We start from the raw sequence: 23313 nt of genomic DNA, 5'->3' as shown, positions 1-23313 counted from the left end.
ATGGTGACGTGTAGGCAGGACAGCCGGCTGACCGGCAGCCAGAGGCTGCTGTGCGCCCGGCTGGCGGGGGTGCTCAGCCTCAGCCTCACCACAGCCCTGGAGCTCGCCACCGTGCTGGCCCAGGTTGGTGTCATGGGAGCCCATGCCCGGGGGCCGTGGGCCACTGGCCGCTCGGTGTGGCAGGCCGAGGGGCCCCGTGCCCTGTGGAAGGGCAACGGGGTGGCCTGCCTGCACCTCTTCCCCTGCAGTGCCATACAGTTGGCCGCCTACCACAAGTTTGTTGTGCTGTTCATGGATGACCTGGGCCATATTTCCCAGTGGAGCTCGATCATGGCTGGGAGTCTCTCAGGCATGGTTTCCACCATTGTGACATATCCTATAGACCTCATCAAAACCCGGTTGATTGTATAGAACATGCTGGAACCATCTTATAGGGGGCTTCTCCATGTTTTTTCCACTATTTATCAACAGGAAGAGTTCCTGGCCCTTTATCGAGGGGTTTCCCTCACTGTTTTAGGTACTCTCCCATTCTCTGCCGGCTCCCTTCTTGTTTACCTGAACCTGGAGAAAATCTGGAACGGACCCGAGATCGATTCTCTTCCCTGCAGAACTTTGCTAATGTCTGCCTGGCTGCTACAGTGACTCAGACCCTCTCCTTTCCCTTTGACACCGTGAAGAGAAAGATGCAGGCTCAAAGCCCCTTCCTTCCCCCACTGCGGAGGATTAGACATCCATTTCTCAGGAGCAGCAGACTGCTTCCGGCAGATAATGAAGACCCAAGGAATACTGGGGCTGTGGAATGGATTGACAGCCAACTTACTGAAGATAGTTCCATATTTTGGGGTTATGTTTAGCACCTTTGAGTTCTGCAAGAGAATCTGTCTTTACCAAAATGGTTACATTGTATCTCCTCTGAGCTATAAATTGATCCCAGGAATTATGGGAATTAAAGAAGTTCTTCAAAACTGGAAAACTAAAGTCTAAAAACCCAACTCTGTAAAATGGAGTGGAGCTAGAAGTGCACGGACTAAAGGCACGTCACGGTCATAGATCAATGTAGCCTCTTAACTGTGCACAAGAGGAGGGTTGAGAGGCCACTCCTGTCTGCCGCTCTTGGCAATGACATGGTTTGGCATTATACCACTTCAGAGCTCCCAACTGGTTTCCCCATGAACACCTGTACCATAAGGTTTCCCAACACCACTGTGTCATGATGGCATTCCACCAGATTATAACCAAGACCTAACAGTAAAAAAATGTGCTCTTTACACTTCGAATAGAAACAAGACAGACACCAAAGCAAGGGCATTGCTGTGACACCTCAAAGCAACATGTAGTTAAAGTGGCTGAGTGCATACCACGTGGTGAGCCTAGCCCCAAGGTCACTCCCGGTTGATGCAAACAGGCACGGTCCAATGTCAGGCTAGTTTCACTCAGTCCTGACCTGAAGCTTCCCAGTATCACTGTTCTTAACTCGTAACCTTTGCTGACTTCTGAGTGCACACACCACAGTGTAAATTATGACTTATCAGAAAGTAAATGAAAATATTTAACATTTAAAAGTTGTTACTATTGGCTGGGTGCAGTGGCTCAAGCCTGTAATTCTAACACTCTGGAAGTCCGAGGCAGGTGGATTGCTTGAGCTCAGGAATTCCAGACCAGCCCGAGCAAGAGCAAGACCCTGTCTCTACTAAAAATAGAAAAACTCGCCTAGCATTCTGGCAGGCACCTATAGTCCCAGCTACTCAGGAGGCTGAGGCAAGAGGATCACTTGAGCCTAGGCATTTTAGATTGCTGTGAGCTATGCAGGCTTGGCACTCCAGCCTAGGGCAACAGAGTGAGACTCTGTCTCAAAAAAAAAAAAAAAAAAAAGTTATCACTATCTTAATACAACCATCCTTCTTTGTTGAAATTTGAAGCATCCCAAGGTCAGAATCTTGTGTTACAGGAAGGCAGTTTTTACTGTGATTGCTTAATTATGCACCCAATGGCATTATTTGAAATGAAGTCCTGTATAGTTCAAGCAACCTGAATTCTCTACCTTTGCAACTTGCTTTTCAAGCTTACCTTGAAGATAAATTATTTAATCAAGTTATTCTCGCAAGATGTCCCAGTTGCCTAGAAAGGATCAAATGTAACATTTGGCACATGTACCAAAAACATGTGATTGATTAAAAACACTTTATTTGGCACACGTACCAAAAACGTGTGACTGATTAAAAACACTTTGGGCTAAATATGTGTACTAATTTTTTTTATTTAATTTAATTTAATTTTTTTGCAGTTTCTGGCCGGGACTGGGTTTGAACCCACCACCTCTGGCATATGGGGGTGGCGCCCTACCCATTTGAGCCACAGGCGCTGCCCCTAGTATGTGTACTAATTTTTTAAAAAACAAAATTTAGGATTATTCCACCTTGGGAATTCTATGTAAAGTTTTTAAAGTACAGATAAGACACTTTTGAATAGTGTCTATCTGTACTTTAAAAATATATTAATACCCTGAACCCCATAAATGCATCAATGTACAAAGTTATTTGTAACATTTAATAAAATTATATATATATATATGTATATATATATTAATAGGCCAGGCATGGTGTCTCATGGCTGTAATCCCAGCACTCTGGGATGCCAAGGCAGGTGGATCACTTGAGCTCACAAGTTGAGACCAACTGAGCAAGAGTGAGACTCCATCTCTAAAAACAGTGGGACGTTGTAGTGGGCACCTATAGTCCCAGCTATTTCGGAGACTGAGGCAAGAAAATCGCTTAAGCCCCAAAGTTTGAGGTTGCTGTGAGCTATGATGCTATTGCACTCAATGGAGGCAAGAAAGTGAGACTCTGTCTCAAAAAAATAAAAAATAATAAAAAATGTATTAATATCTAACATTAAGTTAAAGTTTCAGTATGTCATATTTTTTCCTATTTTATTTTCCAAAGAAAAATGATGTATCAGTTTCTTATCATTAATCTGAGTTATAAAACTATGGTTAAATACACACTGGCCAAATCTTTAAACTCTCAGAACCTTGTCCTATTTAAATATACTAGAATAACTTACTTGTCTCACTGCTATGGCAGACTGTTTTACGGGGAATGGAAGATAACACGCACATGAAAATCTCATCTGTAGCCCAATCTGGTAGAGTTTGAGGGGCAGAAAATTCTTCACCCGGAGTGAATATTCATATGTGTTACTTTTCATTTTCCTTGAAACAAAGAACTTCAAAAAGTTCTGAAAATGGAAATAAATTTTTTTACTTTTATTCTTTTTTTTTTTTTACTGAATCTAAAATCCTAACCTCAGTTTATTTACATCATACTAGTATTTTCTGTATATTGTACAAGTATTATGAAACAGATAGCTAAGCTCTTGCCACTGTCACACATAGGAATGTTTTCTGAGCTGTAGTTTTGATTTTTTTCAATACATTGAGAAAAATAAAAATAAAATAAAATAAAATAAAAATAAAAAAGAAAAGAAAATTAAATTTATGGGATGACAAAAAAATTATTTATTATTATTAAAAAATTGATTATTATTAAATTTCATATATTAGTCATATATGAAAGGTTATAGATAGTTTAAGTACTGAAAAAATTGCTGATTTGGCCCCTCCCAATTTACCAATTTACATTGCCATTATATATTTTATGCAAATATCTGTTTCACTACATTTACCTAATAGTTAAATACCAGTCCATATTCAAAAATTAATCTGATCTCCAAACCAAAATATGAACAAATCCACTCACACACAGTTCACAAATCATGGTCTTTATTTTTCATAATTAATATTGTGAAACTAACTGTTCATTATAGTAAGTGACATTTACTTTCACATTTAGTAAATATTGATATAGAAAGTATATCTTACATCAAAGTGATAAAATGATTTTTTTAAAGTCTAATGAATTTTTTAATTCATTGATTCGAAGGTTTTTTAGTCAAAAAGTGTTAGCAAATGCTTCTGTAATATATGCTTGGAAAATAGAAACTTTTGTCATAACTGTCCTTGAATAAGTCCATGCTATACAGGCATTGCAAGTATTAGGCCAGGTGTGGTGGCTCATGCCTGTAATCTTAGCACTCTGAAAGGCTGAGGAAGGTGGATCATCTGAGCTCAGGAGTTTGAGACCAACCTGAGCAAGAAGGAGACCCTAATAAAAATAGAAAAACTAGCCAGGTGTTCTGGCTGGCACCTATAGTCCCAGCTACTTGGGAGGCTGAGGCAAGAGGATTGCTTGAACCCAGGAGTTTGAGGTTGCCATGAATTATGACTCCCAGGCACTCTACCCAGGGTGACGGAGTGAGACTCTGTTTCAAAAAAAGAAAAAAATAAATAGATGAAGACTTCAGAAAAACTTTAAGTATGCTCAATGAGTAAAAGGAAAATAGGGATACAGAACTAAAAGAAATCAGGAAAACTACAAGAACAAATGACAATATCAATAAAGAGGTAGAAATTATAAAAATTAAAAGAACTGAAGAGAAATTCTGGAGCTGACAAGTACAATAATTGCAATGAAAGTTCAGTATGGGGTTTGAATGGTATTTCTGAGCACACAGAAGACAGAATTAGCCTGTCTAATTCTGAAAAGAAAGTAAAAAAGGAGGAAATGTGAATAATACAGGCATATCTTGAAGATATTGCAGGGTTAGTTTTAGACCACAAAAATAAAGTGATTATCACAATAAAAATGTCACTTGCTATTTTTTGTTTTTTGCTTTTCTTTTTGTTTTTCAGTGCATATAAAAACTATGTTTATAGGTTGGTATTCAAGATGGCTAACTGACTAGAGGCACCTGGTATTTACCTACAAAGAAGAGTCAAAATATTGGGTAGATAATCACACTGCAAATAGATCATCTGATAGAGAACATTAGAATCCACAAGAGAAAAGTGAAGCAGTTTACTTGACCAGACATTTTCTTTGCAATGTGAGAAAAGGGTAAGTGAGAGACCCCCTGTGGTTCACATTGCTACTATGGTCTCCTGAAATCCTAGCCATATGAGGCCCCTTAACCCTTGCAATCCCTGAGAGTAACTATGCAAAGGGATTTCCTTAAAGAGAGCACATGCTGAGTCCTCATATCCCTAGTCTTAAGCTGTCTTAAGCAGCTACCATATAGCTCCCTTATGAGAGGCCAGCACCAGACTGCATCTTGCCCTGTGACCCAATAGCCCCTGTATCTCCAAATCCTCAGAACCCCATTGACAGGCTTAGTTCACTTAAGCCTAAGGATTGACCCACCTGGTGTCCCTTTCCCCAACAAAAATTTACTATGGCCACCACTAACAACTACACCCTACGCCACTGAAGAAATCACAAAGACCGCTGACACTTAAAGCCAAAGGACTTTCAGAGAGATTATACTACTTCTTGCACCCAGACTCAAAGCCATAGTGCCCTACTCAACTAACACCATAAAATCATCTTTGGCAAAAAGTCCTTCCCTACAAAAGCAAACTCCAAAAGTTACAGGAAGTGACTGTTTTACCAGATGTGCAAATGTCAATGTACAAACACAAGAGACATGAAAAAGCAAGGAAATGGGCTGGGCATGGTGGCCAGGATCACTTGAGCCCAGGAGTTTGAAGTTGCTGGGTTGCTGTGAGGTATGACATGGCACTCTATCCTGGGCAACAGAGTGGCAAAAAAAAAGGAAAAAAAGGAAAAAAAAGGTAAAGAAATATGACACCTTCAAAGGAACATAATAATTCTTCAGAAAGATTCCAATGATAAATTTATGAAGTCCCAGGGGGAAAACAACCCCCAAATAATGATAATTATACAGCTCAGTGAGTGAGATACAAGAGAACACAGATAAACAATACAAAGAAATCAGAAAAACAAATCAGGATATGAGTAAGACATTTACCAAAGAAATGGGTATAATGGGGGGAGAGACAAGATGGCGGACTGAAGCCAGCTTTCAACAGAGGCTCCCATCCAGAAGGAGAGTTAAGGGACAGGAATTTAGTAATTATCCTGGTGGATTTGAGCCACACCAAGAGAGAAGGTTGAAGAACGCACATCAACACCACTGAGGCAAGCTGTGATCACAAGGACGCAAACCAAAGCAAAATGGCTCACTTCTGGATATTCTGAAGCCACACCCCCTGTCTCCCTGGGCAACCAGAGGAGGCCACCAGTGAGCAAAGGATTTGCCTGACACTGCTCACAAACCCAGGAAGCTTCCAGGGCAGGGCCGACACAGAGAGGCAATCGGATACAAACCTCCAGCAGCAAAGACGTTTGAACTCAGAATAGCCCGTCTTCTGTAGGTGATTTTAGCAGAAACAGAGACAGAACCCCGCAAAGTTGTCTGTTCTGTTCTGTTCTGTTAGCAACATCAATCAGAGACGGGGCTAAGCCTGAGTGAACACCTCCCTCCCACCACCTGCATCAAGCACTCAAAGATGTCAGGCCCCATCTCCTCCTGCTAGATAGCGGCAGACTGCAGGGGCCTGGCAGACTTCCTTGCAATTCAGGCAGGTGCAAACCCCTGGAGTATCTGTTCACTACAGGCAACTAGGTTAGCCATCTACAGAGATACCAGTGGCTGGGTCCGACAGAGGGGCAAAGTGGGGAAGGAGACATCAACCTTCCCAGACTGATCTATTTGCTAGGTGGCTTCTCCTGACTCCACGCAGCACTGGAGTAAGCCATATCAGAGGAGTCACCAGACCCCTGTGATCCAGTTCCCAGAGACCTCTTGAACTCTCCCAGCCGAGACAGGTTCCGATTGAGACAATCGATTTGGACCTTTTGAACTGAACTAATAGACTGAGGACTTTTCAGGCGGTGCCCTGGGTATGCGGTTGTAGGAAGGTTTGATTTTCCTTTTCCAACTGGTGCTAGAGGTGCGCGGGTGGGGTGACTTAATTGCTGGTTTTTCCACACAGCCAGCTGAGACTTCAAGCCAGAGTAAATGTTACAATAGGATCAAACAGAAACCAGCTGAAAACAAGACAGAACCACTTAGCCCCACCACACAAGACAGGGCCCCAGTTTCTCAGGCCACAACACTGTACGGGCCCTCAATAAAGCCCCAGGGGAAAAATCGAAGGGAGTAAAATAACCATGGGGCAGAATCAGCGGAAAAACTCTGGCAACATGAATAACCAGAATAGATAAAACCCCCCAAGAAAAGATACGGCAGATGTGATTGAAGATCCCATTCATAAACAACTGGCCGAGATGTCAGAAATCGAATTCAGAATTTGGATCGCAGAAAAGATTAATAAAATGGAATTAGGAATTCAAGGAGAAATTCAAAAGTTGTCTCAAGAATTTAACGCATTTAAAGACAAAACCACCAAAGACTTAGACACACTGAAGCAAGAATTTACAGCCCTCAAAGATATGAAAAATACAGTAGAATCCCTCAGCAACAGAATCGAGCAAGCAGAAGAAAGGATTTCTGACACTGAAGATAAAGTCTTCGAATGCTCCCAATCTCTCAAAGAGGAAGAGAAATGGAGAGCAAAAACGGATCACTCACTCAGAGAACTCTCAGATAATTCGAAGAAAAGCAATATATGAATAATCGGGATTTCAGAGAATGATGAAGTGGCCTCGAAGGGCACAGAGGCCCTTCTGCATGAAATTATGAAAGAAAATTATCCAAACATGCCTAGAGAATCTGAAATTCAGAAAGCAGACAGCTTCAGAACCCCAGCACTATTCAACCCCAATAAGTCATCCCCCAGGCATATCATAATTAGCTTCACTAAAGTTAACATGAAAGAGAAGATTCTGAAAGCAGCCCGGCGAAAGAAAACTATTACGTACAAAGGAAAGAATATTAGAATAACTGCAGATCTCTCTGCTGAAACTTTTCAAGCCAGAAGAGGGTGGTCATCAACTTTTAATCTCCTAAAGCAAAATAACTTTCAACCCAGGATCTTGTATCCAGCTAAACTGAGTTTCATTTATGATGGAGAAATTAAATACTTCAATGACATTCATATGTTGAAAAAATTTGCCATAAGTAAACCAGCTCTTCAGGATATTCTCAGACCTATCCTCCACAATGACCAACCCAATCCTATACCACAAAAGTAAACTCACTCAGAAACTTCGGATCAAACTCCAACTTCCACACTGGCGAAAGGATTAAAAATGTCCACTGGACCTTTGAAAAACTCGATACCCAAAATTCCACCAGACTTATCAATAATCTCCATTAATGTGAATGGCTTAAACTGTCCCCTAAAGAGGCATAGGTTAGCTGACTGGATACAAAAACTCAAGCCAGATATTTGTTGCATACAAGAGTCACATCTTAACTTAAAAGACAAATACAGACTCAGGGTGAAAGGATGGTCATCCATATTTCAGGCAAATGGTAATCAGAAAAAAGCAGATGTTGCAATTTTATTTGCAGATACAGTAGGCTTTAAACCATCAAAAGTAAGGAAGGACAAGAATGGTCACTTCATATTTGTTAAGGGTAATACTCAATATGGTGAGATCTCAATTATTAATATCTATGCACCAAACCGGAATGCACCTCAATTTATAAGAGAAACTCTAACAGACATGAGTAACTTGATTTCCTCAAGCTCCATAATCATCGGAGATTTCAACACTCCTTTGGCAGTGTTGGATCGATCCTCCAGCAAGAAGCTGAGCAAAGAAATCTTAGATTTAAACCTAACCATCCAACATTTGGATTTAGCAGACATCTACAGAACATTTCATCCCAACAAAACTGAATACACATACGTCTCATCAGCCCATGGAACTTACTCCAAAATTGACCACATTTTAGGTCACAAGTCTAACCTCAGTAAATTTAAAGGAATAGAAATTATTCCTTGCATCTTCTCGGACCATCATGGAATAAAACTTGAATTGAGTAACAACAGGAATCTGCATACTCATACAAAAACATGGAAGTTAAATAACCTTATGCTGAATGATAGCTGGGTCAGAGATGACATTAAGAAAGAAATCGCCAATTTTTTGGAACAAAAGGACAATGAAGACACAAACTATCAGAACCTCTGGGACACCGCAAAGGCAGTTCTAAGAGGGAAATTTATAGCACTGCAAGCCTTCCTCAAGAGAACGGAAAGAGAGGAAGTTAACAACTTAATGAGACATCTCAAGCAACTGGAAAAGGAAGAACATTCCAACCCCAAACCCAGTAGACGAAAAGAAATAACCAAAATTAGAGCAGAATTAAATGAAATTGAAAACAAAAGAATAATACAACAGATCAATAAATCAAAAAGGTGGTTTTTTGAAAAGGCCAACCAAATAGATAAACCTCTGGCCAACCTAATCAGAAAAAAAAAGAGTAAAATCTCTAATATCATCAATCAGAAACAACAAAGACGAAATAACAACAGACTCATCAGAAATCCAAAAAATCCTTAATGAATATTACAAGAAGCTTTATTCTCAGAAATATGAAAATCTGAAGGAAATTGACTGATACTTGGAAGCACGCCACCTTCCAAGACTTAGCCAGAATCAAGTGGAAATGTTGAACAGACCCATATCAAGTTCAGAAATAGCATTAACTATACAAAACCTCCCTAAAAAGAAAAGCCCGGGATCAGATGGTTTTACATCAGAATTCTACCAAACCTTTAAAGAGGAATTAGTACCTATATTACTCAACCTGTTCCAAAAGGTAGAAAAAGAAGGAAGACTACCCAATATGTTCTATGAAGCAAACATCACCCTGATCCCCAAACCAGGAAAAGACCCAACAAGAAAAGAAAATTATAGACCAATATCACTAATGAATATAGATGCAAAAATATTCAATAAGATCCTAACAAACAGAATCCAGCAACACATCAAACAAATTATACATCATGACCAAGTTGGTTTTATCCCAGGGTCTCAAGGCTGGTTCAATATATGTAAATCTATAAATGTAATTCAGCACATAAACAAATTAAAAAACAAAGACCATATGATTCTCTCAATTGATGCCGAAAAAGCTTTTGATAATATCCAGCATCCCTTCATGATCAGAACACTCAAGAAAATTGGTCTAAAAGGGACTTTTCTTAAACTGATAGAGGCCATCTACAGCAAACCCACAGCCAATATCATATTGAATGGAGTTAAATTGGAATCATTTCCACTCAGATCAGGAACCAGACAAGGCTGCCCATTGTCTCCATTGCTTTTCAACATTGTAATGGAAGTTTTAGCCACTGCAATTAGGGAAGAAAAGGCGATCAAGGGTATCCATATAGAGTCAGAAGAGATCAAACTTTTGCTCTTCGCAGATGATATGATTGTGTATCTGGAAAACACTAGGGACTCTACTACAAAACTCCTAGAAATGATCAAGGAATACAGCAGCGTCTCAGGTTACAAAATCAACATCCATAATCGGTGGCCTTTATATACACCAACAATAGTCAAGTTGAAAAAGCAGTTAAGGACTCTATCCCATTCACAGTAGTGCCAAAGAAGATGAAATATTTGGGAATTTACCTAACAAAAGACGTGAAAGATCTCTATAAAGAGAACTATGAAACTCTAAGAAAAGAAACAGCTGAAAATGTTAACAAATGGAAAAACATACCATGCTCATGGCTGGGAAGAATCAACATTATCAAAATGTCCATACTACCCAAAGCAATATATAATTTCAACACACTCCCTATTAAAGTTCCACTGTCATATTTTAAAGATCTTGAAAAAACAATACTTTGTTTTATATGGAATCAGAAAAAACCTCGAATAGCCAAGACATTACTCAGAAATAGAAACAAAACAGGAGGAATCACACTACCAGACCTCAGACTTCACTACCAATCGATAGTGATCAAAACAGCATGGTACTGGCACAAAAACAGAGAAGTAGATATCTGGAACAGAATAGAGAACCAAGAGATGAATCCAGCTACTTACTGTGATTTGATCTTTGACAAGCCAATTAAAAACATTCAGTGGGGAAAAGATTCCCTATTTAACAAATGGTGCTGGGTGAACTGGCTGGCAATCTGCAGCAGACTGAAATTGGACCCACACCTTTCACCATTAACTAAGATAGACTCTCATTGGATTAAAGATTTAAACTTAAGACATTAAACTATAAAAATACTAGAGGAGAGTGCAGGGAAAACCCTTGAAGAAATTGGCCTGGGCAAGTATTTTATGAGGAGAACCCCCTGGGCAATTGAAGCAGCTTCAAAAATACACTACTGGGACTTGATCAAACTAAAAAGCTTTTGCACAGCCAAGAACACAGTAAGTAAAGCAAACAAACAGCCCTCAGAATGGGAGAAGATTTTGCAGGGTATATCTCTGACAAAGGTTTAATAACCAGAATCCACAGAGAACTCAAACGCATCAGCAAGAAAAAAACAAGGGATCCCATCGCAGGCTGGGCAAGGGATTTGAAGAGAAACTTCTCTAAAGAAGACAGGCGCACGGCTTCAGACATATGAAAAAATGCTCTTCATCTTTAATCATCAGAGAAATGCAAATCAAAACTACTTTGAGATATCATCTAACTCCAGTGAGACTAGCCTATATCACAAAATCTCAAGACCAGAGATGTTGGCGTGGATGTGGAGAAAAGGGAACACTTCTGCACTGCTGGTGGGAATGCAAATTAATACATTCCTTTTGGAAAGATATATGGAGAACACTTAGAGATCTAAAAATAGATCTGCCATTCAATCCTATAATTCCTCTGCTGGGCATATACCCAGAAGACCAAAAATCACAACATAACAAAGATATTTGTACCAGAATGTTTATTGCAGCCCAATTCATAATTGCTAAGTCATGGAAAAAGCCCAAGTGCCCATCGATCCACGAATGGATTCATAAATTGTGGTATATGTACACCATGGAATATTATGCAGCCTTAAAGAAAGATGGAGACTTTACCTCTTTCATGTTTACATGGATGGAGCTGGAACATATTGTTCTTAGTAAAGTATCTCAAGAATGGAAGAAAAAGTACCCAATGTACTCAGCCCTACTATGAAACTAATTTGGGGCTCTCACATGAAAGCTATAACCCAGTTACAACCTAACAATAGGGGGAAGTGGGAAAGGGAGGGGAGGGAGGGGGGTGGTGGGTAGAGGGAGGGGGATCGGTGGGATCATACCTGTGGTGCATCTTACAGGGGTATTTGCGAAACTTGGTAAATGTAGAATGTAAATGTTTTTGCACAGTAACTGAGATAATGCCAGGAAGGCTATGTTAACCATTGTGGTGAAAATGTGTCAAATGGTCTATGAAGCGAGTGTATGATGCCCCATGATCATATCAATGTATACAGTTATGATTTAATAAAAAAAAAGAAATGGGTATAATAAAAAAGGACCAAACATATCCTGGAACTGAATAATTTATTGGTTAAAAAAAATACATTTGAAACCTTTAACAATAAACTAGATTAAGAAGAAAAAAGAATTTCAGAACTTGAATACAAGTCTTTTGAAATAACTCAGTTGTACAAAAAGAAAAAAAATTACAACAGTAAAGCTTACATAACTTATGAGAGGCCTTAAATTGACCAGATATACGAAGTTTTGGTGTCCCAAGAGGAAGAAAAAACCAAAGGGACAGAAAACCTATTTAATGAAATAATAGCCGAAAACTTCTCAAGTCTAGCAAGAGACGTAGGCATCCAGATATAGGAAGCCCAGGCATTGCCAAATAGATCTTGCCTATGGCACATTCTAGTCAAATTGCCAAAAAGCCAAAGACAACAAGAATTCTAAAAACAGCCAAGAGAAAAATTTAGTCATTTATAAAGGAACACCCATCAGACTATTAGCAGATTTCTTAGCAGAAACCTTCGGCCAGGAGTGAATGAGATGATACAGTCAAAGTGCTAAAAGAAAAAAGCTTCCAGTCAAGGATATTATAACCAGCAATATAGCCTTTCTCAAATAAGCAAAAGCTGAAAGAATTCATCACCAGGAGACTAGGCCTAGAAGAAATTCCGGAAGCTTTGGTGCTTTTTTACTTCTTCTGTATTCCTTTCTAACTTCTAATAAAAGTCCTATCTTACCACTGAAAAACAAAACAAAACAAACAAACAACAACAAAAGAAGAAGAGGAGGAAGAAGAAGAAGAAGAAGAAGAGGAGGAGGAGGAGGAGGAAAGAGGAAAGAGGAAGAGGAAGAGGAGGGAAGAGGAGGGAAGAAGAAGGAGGAGGAGGAGGAGGAGAAGGAGAAGGAGAAGACTCTAGCCTGGGGCAACAGATTGAGACTTTGTCTCAAAAAAGAATTAAGTTTTAGATTTTTTTTTTTGTGGGGAAATTAGAGATTGGGGACCCTGAGTCCCCCAAGGAAAAAACATCCAAGACCAAAATAGAGCTTAGGAGTTTAACTGAACAAAAAAATAGCAGCTTAGCTTTAGAATTTCAGTTGGTTTTTAAGAAAAGTAGCTTTGCTCACCAATAAAAAATCTGTGCACTTCTTTCAGAAAACAAGTTTGAGGAAGGAAACAGAGATTGCAATTTGCTTGCTTAAAGGTTAAATAGCCCAGAAACTTTGGAATGCAAAAGCTGTGTGCATGTGCAACAAGGCAAGGCCTTACAGGTATCTGATCTAGCCTGGGGCCATAGCTCTCCCAGTAAAGGGATAAGGCTCCTGTCCTGAAGGGGGCTGGATCACAGAAACCCTGGGAAAGGGGTGGCTGTTACAAAAGTCACTGGAACAGTGTGCGCAACCAAAACTAATACAAACAAAGGGAGGAACTCTTGGGCAAAGAGGAAGGACTTCTTTCCCTCCCAGCTTCCATTGTGAGCATTGGCATCAGCCGGTTTGCCCCATGGGGGAACAAGGGGTCTATCAGCCCTTTTGGACGCCTGAAGAGTGAGGCCAACCAAGCAGATCTGGATACATCCCATTTGCTTTAAGGTTATGTTCCTTGTTTCTCAAGAATGCACAGGCTAAGTATAGTTAACTATCAATTAAGGAAGAGGAGATAATGGAAAAAAGCGTATGTAGTCATACAATTGCTAATGTATGACCCAAATAGCCCACAGGCTGATCTTTAAAGGCTCAGTTCTCCATTAGCTCATAGACTCTCCCACCTAAAATTGGCTTTGAGAGAACTCAATTATAGCTGAATAGGCAAAGGTTACATGGCCTCCATTGCATCTCACCATGGTTAATGGGGAACTCCTGGAACCACCTTTAAACTATCTCTCTGTCTTGTGTCTTCATTTACCCCATTTGGTGGATTCCACTTTAGCAGGTACCCCACGATCCTGGTGAGGGGCTGGTCCCCAACTTTTTTTAGTAACAAAGTTTCCTTAATACATAGCAGTATGGCAAAAAATTAGGTGTAGGATGTGCCACATTATAAATGAGCTTTGCCTTGACTGCTTGTTACTGGTTGAATTGTGTCCTTATAAAATTGATATGTTGAAGTCTTAATTCTCAGGACCTGATAATATGGCATTGTTTGGAGAAAGAGTCTTTAAAAGGTAATAAACTTAATATGAGTTTATCGGGGTAAGCTCTATTCAATATGACCAATGTCTTTATTAAAAGGAGAAAATTATGAGCTAGATGCATTGACTCACATCTGTAATTCAGCAAGTCAGGAAGCTGAGGTGAGAGGACTGCTTGAGGCCAGGAGTTTGAGACCAGCCTGGCGAATACAGCAAGAACCCTGTCTCAAAAAAAAAAAAAAAATTATTGTTTGGGATTCTTTGAGAGTACAAAGAATTAGGTTACACTGATTGCATTCGTCAAATAAAATCCCCCTTATAATTGTGTCCCACCCCCAAGATGTGTGCAATACACTGTGACCTTCCATCTCCCTTCCTTGATCCCCTGTCCACTTGCTCATTCCCCTACTCACCCTATCTTGTATTAGCTCATCTATTGCCTTCACATTAGAAGTGAGTACATTGGATTCTTGCTTCTCCATTCTTGTGATGCTTTACTAAGAAGAATGTGTTCCACCTCATCCAGGTTAACACAAAAGATGTAAAGCCTCCATCTTTTTTAGTGGCTGAATAGTATTCCATGGTATACATATACCACAGCTTATTAATCCCTTCCTGGGCTGGTGGGCATTTAGGCTGTTTCCACATTTTGATGATTGTAAATTGAGCTGCGATAAACAATCCAGTGCAAATGTCCTTATGAGAAAATGGTTTTTTTTCTGGGTAGATGCTTAGTAATGGGATTGCAGAATCAATGGGAGGTCTAATTTAAATTCTTTGAGGATTCTCCATACTTGCTTCTAAAATGATTGTATTAGTTTGCAGTCCCACCAGCAGTGTAAAAGTGCTCCCTTCTCTCCATATCCACACCAGCCTCTGCTGCTTTGACACTTTGCGATGTGGGCTATTCTCACTGGGGTTAGGTGATATCTCAGGGTAGTTTTGATTGGCAATTCTCTGATGATTAGGAACAATGAGCATTTTTTCATATGTTTGTTACCCATTCGTCTGTCTTCTTTAGAGAAGATTTTATTCATGTCTCTTGCCCAGTGATATGTGGGAATGTTGGGTCTTTTTTGGTGGATTAATTTGAGTTCTCTGTAGATCCTATTTACCAAGCTTTTGTCCAATTCGTAATATGCAAATATATCTTCCCATTCTGAAGGTTGTGTGTTTGCTTTGGTTGTTGTTTTCCGGGCTGTGCAGAAGCTTTTCAGTTTGATTAAATCCCATTTGTTTATTCTTGTTGTTGCAGTTGCCACAGAAGTTTTCTTCATAAAATCTTTTCCCAGGCCAATATCTTCAAGTGTTTACCTTATACTTTCTTCAAAGACTATTATTGTTTCATGCCTTAGATTTAAATCTTCTATCCATCTTGAATCAATTTTTGTAAGTGATGAGAGGTGAGGGTCCAGTTTCAGTCTTTTACGTGTGGTGATCCAGTTCTCCCAACACCATTTATTGAATAGGGATTCTTTCCCCCAGTGTATGTTCTTGTTTGGTTTATCAAAGATCAAATGGCTGTAAGATGTTAGTTTCATCTCAAGGTTTTCTATTCAGTTCCAAATGGCTATGTCTCTATTTTTGTGTCACTACCATGCTGTTTGGATCACTGTGGCCTTCTAGCATAGCTGAAAGTCTGGTAGGGTGATACCCCCAGCTTTGTTGCTAGGTATTTCATTTTCTTCAAAGCTACTGTGAAGGGAATTGTGTCCTTGATTAGCTTCTTATCTTGGCTGTTATTGGCATATACAAAGGCTACTGATTTGTGGACATTGATTTTATATCCTGAGACATTCCTGTATTTTTTGATCACTTCCAGGAGTTTTGTGGTTGAGTCTTTGAGGTTTTCTAAGTATAAGATTGTATCATTGGCAAAGAATGAGAATTTGACCTCCTCTGTAACCATTTGGATGCCCTTTGTTTCCTTTTCTTACCTGATTGTGTTGGCTAGAACTTCCAGCACTGTGTTGAATAGTATCGGCAATAGAGGACAATCTTGTCTGGTTCTAATTCTAAGTGGAAAATTTTTGAGTTTTGCTTCACTCAGTATAATATTAGCTGTGGATTTGTTATAGATGGCTTTGATCAGTTTACAAAATGTACCACCTATGCCTATATTCTTAAGTGTTCTAATTAGAAAAGGATGCTGAATTCTATTGAATGCTTTTTCTGCATCTATTGAGAGAATCTTATGCTCTTTGTTTTTGCTTCTGATGATATGGTGAATTACGTTTATGGACTTGCATATGTTAAACCAGCCTTGCATCCCTGGGATGAAACCTACTTGATCGTGATGAATGATTTTTTTTTTTTTAATTTCAGCTTTCTTGTTCATTCTTCTTCATTTGAAGTATTTTTTTTTGTTGTTCATTTTCTTCTCCTCTGGAGATGCTCTGTCCCGCTGTTTTTGATGTTAGTAGAGATGGGGTCTTACTCTGGCTCACTGCTGGTCATACTGGTCTCAAACCTTTGAGCTCAGGCAATCCACCCGCCTCAGCCTCCCACAGGGCTGGGACTACAGGCATGAGCCACTATGCACGGCCGTGAATGATTTTTTGATGTGTAGGTGCAATCTATTGGCTAGAATTTTGTTGAGAATTTTTGCATCTATATTCATTAGTGTAATTTGTCTGAAATTGTCCTTTTTCATCGGTTCTTTTGCTTGTTTTGGTGTCAGGGTGATGTTTTTGTCATAGAACATGTTGGGGAAGATTCTTTCATCTCGATTTTTTTGGAATAATTTCTGCAGTATGAGTAAAAGCTCTTCTTTGAATGTTTGATGGAATTCTGGTGTGAAGCCATCTGGACCAGAGATTTTTTTATTGTTTCTTCTATCTCAGTTCTTGAAATCAGTCTGTTTAAGAGATCTATTTCATCTTGATTAAGCATAGGGAGAGGGTGTGATTCCAGGCATCACATCAATCCTTTTTCTCCATATTGTCAAATATTTGGGCATAGAGTTTCTTGTATTACTCAGAGATGATCTCTTGTATCTCTGTGTCATCTGATGTTATTTCCCTTTTATCATTTCTGATTGAGGTTATTAGAGATTTTACTTTTCTGTTTCTAGTTAATCTTGCCAAAGTTTTATCAATTTATTTATTTTTTTAAAAAACCAATGTTTTGTCCAGGTGTGGTGGCTCATGCCTGTAATCCTAGCACTCGGCAGGCTGAGGTGGGTGAATTGCCTGACCTTATGGGTTCAAGGCCAGCCTGAGCCAGAGAAAGACCTTCTCTAAAAAAAAAAAAGCTGGGATTTGTGGTGGGCGCCTGTAGCCCCAGCTACTTGGGAGGCTGAGGCAAGAGAATCACTTGAGCCCAAAAGTTTGAGGCTGCTGAGAGCTATGATGCCACAGCCCTCTACCGAGGGTGACAAAATGAGACTCTTTCTCAAAAAAAAAAAAGAAGAAAAAGAAAAAGAAAGAAAGAAAATAAGAAAAAAGAAAGAGAGAAAGAAAAAACAACTTTTTGTTTTGTTAATTTTCTGAGTGATTCTTTTCAATTTCATTAATCTCTGATTTAATTTTGTTTATTTCTTTTCTTCTGCTGGGTTTGGGATTCAATTGTTTTTCTTTTTCCAATTCCATAAGATGGTTCATGAGTTTATTGATGCAGTGTCTTTCTGTTTTTCAAATGTAGGCTTCTAATGCAATAAATTTCCCTCTTAAGACTGCTTTTTCTGTATCCCACAGGTTTTGGTAACCTGTGTCTTCATTGTTGTTACATTTGAGGAACATAACATAACGATTTCCTCTTTTATATCTTCCTGAGCCCAGCTATCATTCAGCATAAGGTTTTTTAATTTCCAAGTCTTTGTGTGAGGATGAATGTTTTTGTTGAAGTTGAGTTTCACCTCTATTACCTTGTCGTCTAAGAAGATACAAGGTATAATTTCTTTTCTTTCTTTTCTTTTCTTTCTTTTTTTTTTGTTTTTAGGCAGACTCTCACTTTATTGCCCTTGGTAGAGTGTTGTGGATCATAGCTCACAGCAACCTCAAACTCATGGACTCAAGTGATTCTCTTGCCTTAGGCTCCCAAGTAGCTCGGACTACAGGTGCCTGCCACAATGCTCAGCTATTTTTAGAGACAGGGGTCTTGCTCTGGCTCAGGGTGGTCTTGAACCTGTGAACTCAGGCAATCCACATGCCTCAGCCTCCCATAGTGCTAGAATTACGGCCATGAGCCACCAGGCCCAGCCCCACAAGGTATAATTTCTATTCTTTTAATCTTGCTGAGGTTTTATTTGTATCCTAGGATGTGGTTGATTTTGGAGTATGTACCATGGCCTGACGAGAAAAATGTATATTCTTTAGCTTTGGGATGGTGTGTTCTATATATGTCTATTAATTCCATTTGTTCTTGGGTCAAATTTAAGTCCTTTGTGTCTTTGTTTAGTTTCTGTTTGGAGGATCTGTCTATTTCTGTCAGAGGGGAGTTAAAGTCCCTGGCTGTTATGGTGTTAAGGGATGTCATATTGCTAAGACCCCTCAAAGTCTGTTTCATAAATCTGGGAGCATTTGAGTGCATAAGTATTTAAAATTGAAATGTCTTCTTCTTGTATTATTCCCTTGACAAGTATAAAGTGTTTACCTTTGTCTTTCTTAACTTTAGTTGGTTTAAATCTGCTTGTATTTTAAAATAAGATTGCAACCCTCTTTTCTTCTGATTTCCATTTGCTTAAAATACTGTTTTCAGTCCTTTAACCCTGAGTCTTAATTTGTCCTTCAAGGCTAGGTATGACTCTTAGAGACAGCATATGGATAGCTTGTGCTTTTTTGTCCAATCAGCCAGCCTGTGGACAACGGTGAATTCAGTCCATTGACATTTATTGAGAGAATTGGTAAATGTAGTGGAGTTCTAGTCATCTTATTTTGTGAAAGTCTGTTGTGTAGTTTTATCCTTTATGCCATTGTGGAAGCTATGTTTTGACCTTTAGCTTCTGGGTGTTTACTTTGCTGGTGGTCCATTGTGATGGTCAGTGTTGAGAATAGGTCTAAGCATTTCCTATAGAGCTGGTCTTGTTGTGGTGAATTTCCTCAGCCAGCAAAGATTTGTTTCTCCATCAATTTTGAACCTTAGTTTAGCAGGATACAGAATTCTGAACTGAAAATTGTTTTGTTTATGAATGTTAAAGGTGGATGACCATACTCCTCTTGCTTGGAAGGTTTCAGCTGAAAAGTCTGCTGTTATCCTAATCACTCTGCCTCTATAAGTCAGTTGACTCTTACTCCTGGCTACTTGTAGAATTTTTTCTTTCATCTTGACTTTGGACAGATTCATTACAATGTGTCTTGGAGAGACTCTGTTAGAGTTTAGATGACCTAGGGTTTGATATCCATCTGAAAGGAGTGTATCTGGGTCTTTAGTAAAACTTGGACAGTTTTCATTTATGATAGTTTCCAGTAGGGCTTCCATTTCTTTGGGATAATCTTCTTCCCCTTCAGGAATCCCTATTATTGTATGTTTGAACACTTCAGAGAGACTTGTAGTTCTCTAAACATCTATTCTCCTTTCTGTCTCTCTCTCTCTCTCTTTTTTTTTTTTCACAGTATTTGGATGGGGCTGGGTTTGAAACTACCACCTCTGGTATCTGGGGCTGGTGCCTTACTCCATTGAGCCACAGGTACCACCCATCTTTTTTTTCCTGCTTCTTTAACTACCTAGATTAACTTGAAAACTTTATCCTCATGCTCTGAGATTCTTTCTTCTCCATCATCTAATCTATTTTTGATATTCTTTTTACTGCACCTTTACATTCCCTGATTGTCTCCTTCATTTCCTCAAGTTCTGTCATATCCTTTCTATAGTCTACATTTCTGCCATCCAACATTTGGTTCTATCTTTCCATTTTCTTGTTCATTTCTTTTATTGTCTTTCTTTTTTTTCAGACAGAGTCTCAAGCTGTCACCTTGGATAGAGTGCCATAGCATCATAGCTCACAGCAACCTCCAACTCAGACTCAAGCGATCCTCTTGCCTCAGTTATTCTATTTTTTGTAGAGACAGGGTCTTGCTTTTACCCAGGCTGGTTTCCGACTCCTGAGTGGGAGGAATCCACCTACCTTGGCCTCCCAGAGTGCTAGGATTACAGATATGAGCCACTGTGCCTGGCCTCTTTTATTGTCTTTATCATCCATATTTTATTTATTTTTTCTTTTTTATGTTATTTTATTTTTTAGAGATAGAATCTCACTTTATCACCCTCAATAGAGGGTCATGTCATCACAGCTCACAGCAACCTCCAACGCCTGGATTTAGGCAATTCTCTTGCCTTAGCCTCCTGAGTAGCTGGGACTCCAGGCGTCTGCCACAATGCCTGGCTATTTTTTTGTTGCAGTTTGGCTAGGGCTGGGTTTGAACCCACCACCCTTGGTATATGGGGCCGGTGCCCTACTCACTGAGACATAGGCACCACCCTATCATCCATATTTTAAATTCCCTTTCTGTCAATTCCATTAATTCTTTATAGGTGGAGTCTTCTGCAGTAGCAGCCTCATGGTCCTTTGGGGGAGTTCCTCTGTTTTGGTTTTCGATGTTGTCAGGTTTTTCCTCATGTGTTCTTTATTCTTCACCTCCTTGTTCTCCTTTCACCTTCTCACTGCCTCCTTTGCTTCAAATACCTCGTCTCAGAGCTTAGGTCTTGAAGTGGCCTCCACCTGAGCAAAGCCAAACTTCCTCCTGGCCAAATAAACAGAAGTCCTTGCTTTTAATGAGAATATGTTGCAGTGTGTTAAAGGGGACAACAGGTGGCGCTATGGTTTTTTTTTTTTTTTTTTTTAGGAGATGGAGAGAACAGCCAGCAATCTCTATGGTTCTTAATTCCAAATTTAGTTGCTTTTGGTCATCCACCTGATTGTTTCCTCACCATTCAGCTCCTGCTTGGTTGGGATCTTAAAGCTCACAATAATCCTTTAGGGGCAGGTCTCACAGTGACCCCCTGACTCCAGGTCCCATGGGGTGCAGGAGTCCTTCAGCCTGTCCCGAGAGTGGAGTTCTGATTCCAGCTGGCAGAATTAACGTGGCTGTGCTTTAGGCCCCTGCTCAGACCTTCTCACAAGGGCAGCTCCCTGGCCACTGAGACCTTCTCAGTATGGCTGCTTGTTTAGCCACCGCATCTATGGTGAATCCACTTCATCAGCATTCGAATCTGGTTGCTGGATGCTGTTTGAGTCTGCCCACTTTTCCAAACTTTCCACTCAACCCACCGCTTCCCCCAACAACTGAAAACTCCAGAAACGTTTCCTCTCATCCCAAACCTGTGTGTGTGTGGGGGGTGGTCAGCCAATCCCAGCTGGTCACAATCACTTGCCTAATTCATCAGATTTCCACCATTCTGGATCTTACACTGTATCCAGCTCCCCACCTCCTCACTGTGCTCCCTGAGCTGTCCCCACACCAGGTACACCTGGGATCTCTCTTTTTCCTCAGTTGTTCTAGGAGAGCTCAGCTGAATGATCATTCTGATCCACCATCTTGCTCCGCATCCAGCAATTCTCAAAAAAAAAATTTTTTTGAGAATTTTCTGACAGCTTTGTCTCAAGCTGTCACCCTGAGTAGAGTGCCATGGTGTCACAACTCACAGCAACCTCAAACTCTTGGGCTTAAGCGATTATCTTGCCTCAGCCTCCAATGCCTGAGTATTTTTCGTGGGCCGGGACTGGATTTGTTGTTTGGTGGGCCGGGACTGTATTTGAACCTGGTATATGTGGCTGGTGCCCTAGTTACTTGAGCTACAGGCACTAAGCTAGTCCAGCATGGGCCAGGTAATTGCTAATACCTGCAATCCTAGAACTCTGGGAGGCTGAGGTGGGTGGATCACCTGAACTCATGCGTTTGAGACCAGCCTGAGCCAGAGAGAGACCTCTGAGACCTCTTCTCTAAAAATAGGCAGGCCTTGTGGCAGGTGCCTCTAGCCCCAGCTACTTAGCAGGCTGAGGCAAGAGGATCACTTGAACCTAAGAGTTTGACGTTTCTATGAGCTGTGACGCCATGGCACTCTACCAAAGGTGACAAAGTGAGACTCTGTCTCAAAACAAACAAACAAACAAAACTTAGCCCAGCATGGTGGTGTGCACCTGTAGTCTAAGATACCTGGGAGGCTGAATCAGGATTGCTTGAGACCAGGTGTTCAATCAATGCTGCAGGTAGGTATGATCATGCCACTGCACTCCAGCCTGGGTGACAGTGGAGATCCCATTTATAATAAATAAATGAGTATAAAAAAATAAGGGGAAATTTGGGCATGCAAATATATAGAGAGGGAAGATAATAAGAATAGACATATGATGACCCTCTACAAGTCAAGAAAAGAGACCTAGGATAGGCTTTTACATTAAACTTTACCATCACAGCCCTCATTAGGAAATGATCCTGCTGACATCTTGATTTTGGACTTCTACCCCCTAGAAATGTGAAACAATGAATTTCTGTTGTTTAAGTAACCACGTCTGTGGTACTTTGTTGTGGCCCTAGGAAATGAAAATACTACTTTATTTAAAACTTATGTCACCCTATTGGCTCTGCTAATCTCTTTTAGACTGTTCTTTTAATTTTTTTCATAGTACTTGTCATATTTTTATCTTATATTCTGATTTCCCTTGCCCAGATGAGTGTTTCACAGGGGACTTGAAGGTTATTATTATTATTATTATTTTTGAGACAGAGCCTCAAGCTGTCACCCTGGGTAGAATGCCATGGCATCACAGCTCCAACTCGTGGACTCAAGCTATTCTCCTGCCTCCAACTCCCAAGTAGCTGGGACTACAGGCGCCCACCACAACACCCGGCTATTTTTTGGCAGCCGTCATTGTTGTTTGGCAGGCCTGGGTTTGAACTCACCAGCTCAGGGGTATGTGGCTGGCACCTTAGCCACTTGAGCCACCAGTGCAGAGCTGGTATTTT

General features: G+C 40.1%; 1 pseudogene; it reads left to right on the top strand.

Annotated features, from left to right (window-relative positions):
• Nucleotides 1-1000, top strand: LOC128583384 (solute carrier family 25 member 43-like; annotated as a pseudogene).
• The last annotated feature ends 22313 nt before the right edge of the window (nucleotides 1001-23313 follow it).

Source organism: Nycticebus coucang, chromosome 4, assembly GCF_027406575.1.
Source record: "Nycticebus coucang isolate mNycCou1 chromosome 4, mNycCou1.pri, whole genome shotgun sequence".
NCBI lineage: Eukaryota > Metazoa > Chordata > Mammalia > Primates > Lorisidae > Nycticebus > Nycticebus coucang.
Note: the sequence above shows the minus strand (reverse complement) of the source record. Positions and strands in the feature narration are given on the sequence as shown.